The sequence below is a fragment of the Oncorhynchus masou genome, chromosome 15 (assembly GCF_036934945.1).
Source record: "Oncorhynchus masou masou isolate Uvic2021 chromosome 15, UVic_Omas_1.1, whole genome shotgun sequence".
Classification (NCBI taxonomy): domain Eukaryota; kingdom Metazoa; phylum Chordata; class Actinopteri; order Salmoniformes; family Salmonidae; genus Oncorhynchus; species Oncorhynchus masou.
In genome coordinates this window covers 36100172-36102266 of record NC_088226.1, presented here as the reverse complement: position 1 = coordinate 36102266, position 2095 = coordinate 36100172, and positions in this window count along the sequence as shown.

Here is a 2095-nt window from a genome sequence, read left to right as displayed (position 1 = left end):
CAGGCAGGTCCAAGATACTGTTGTGAAGAAGTTTAAAGCCGGATTTGGATACAAAAAGATTTCCCAAGCTTTAAACATCCCAAGGAGCACTGTGCAAGCGATAATATTGAAATGGAAGGAGTATCAGACCACTGCAAATCTACCAAGACCTGGCCGTCCCTCTAAACTTTCAGCTCATTCAAGGAGAAGACTGATCAGAGAAGCAGCCAAGAGGCCCATGATAACTCTGGATGAACTGCAGAGATCTACAGCTGAGGTGGGAGACTCTGTCCATAGGACAACAATCAGTTGTATATTGCACAAATCTGGCCTTTATGGAAGAGTGGCAAGAAGAAAGCCATTTCTTAAAGATATCCATAAAAAGTGTTGTTTAAAGTTTGCCACAAGCCACCTGGGAGACACACCAAACATGTGGAAGAAGGTGCTCTGGTCAGATGAAACCAAAATTGAACTTTTAGGCAACAATGCAAAACGTTATGTTTGGCGTAAAAGCAACACAGCTCATCACCCTGAACTCACCATACCCACTGTCAAACATGGTGGTGGCAGCATCATGGTTTGGGCCTGCTTTTCTTCAGCAGGGACAGGGAAGATGGTTAAAATTGATGGGAAGATGGATGGAGCCAAATACAGGACCATTCTGGAAGAAAACCTGATGGAGTCTGCAAAAGCCCTGAGACTGGGACAGAGATTTGTCTTCCAACAAGACAATGATCCAAAACATAAAGCAAAATCTACAATGGAATGGTTCAAAAATAAACATATCCAGGTGTTAGAATGGCCAAGTCAAAGTCCAGACCTGAATCCAATCGAGAATCTGTGGAAAGAACTGAAAACTGCTGTTCACAAATGCTCTCCATCCAACCTCACTGAGCTCGAGCTGTTTTGCAAGGAGGAATGGGAAAAAATGTCAGTCTCTCGATGTGCAAAACTGATAGAGACATACCCCAAGCGACTTACAGCTGTAATCGCAGCAAAAGGTGGCGCTACAAAGTATTAACTTAAGGGGGCTGAATAATTTTGCACGCCCAATTTTTCAGTTTTTGATTTGTTAAAAAAGTTTGAAATATCCAATAAATGTCGTTCCACTTCATGATTGTGTCCCACTTGTTGTTGATTCTTCACAAAAAAATACAGTTTTATATCTTTATGTTTGAAGCCTGAAATGTGGCAAAAGGTTGCAAAGTTCAAGGGGGCCGAATACTTTCGCAAGGCACTGTATTAGGATTAAGCAAAACTTCACCATTTAGAGATGAATAAATAAATAAAATGTCATTATCCAACTTAGTTATTATCCAACTTAATTTTGATTTCCTCTTTCTTAAAATGTTTGAGATTGATGACCAATTAGTTAATGTCCCTCTGTAATATAAGGGACAGAGGCACAAACATGCCTTTGCAACCACTCGTGTGCTCCGTTGTAGATGGTATGAAATCTGAGCAGTTGAGACATAGACAATGACAATGAGACATTTTAAGTAGATTCTGACCGTCAAATATATGTTACTGTTCTGTCGTGTCCTGCATGCCCACATTATGCCAATTGTTCATTTATTTTCTTCTCTTTTTATGTTTCCAGTATGTGTCAGTGCATTAAACTAAGGTTGATCAAAAAAGAAAAATATCACAGTCAAAGCAACTAGAACATTTCTGTAACCGTGACAGAGTTTTGTTGTAGTTAAACAGGCTTACTTGCAATTTTATTGTAGTATTACAAAATACATTAATTCAACTTCAGGCCAATGAAATGCAAATGACAAAATAGTGTATTGAAACTATTGAAATACCTTCATCAAATACATCCCAGTGGGCAAAACCTGGTTGAAAAGACATCAGCATGACTTCTTATTCTGGTCACAAACTAGTTGAAAAATGACTTTTTTGTTTCATCTGCAACATAACAACATAGAGAATGTTGTCGTCGATAAGGACACATTGGTCTTCAAGGCATTTTGTGTTTGTAACAAGATACCTTTTGATGCATCTCTGGCTAGTGCAAAGTATGTTACTGCACTATTCACAGTAACTTACCACCAGCTTTCTGTTACTGTAATACCAGAGCAAAGATACAGTACAATACCACAAAATTTGCCTA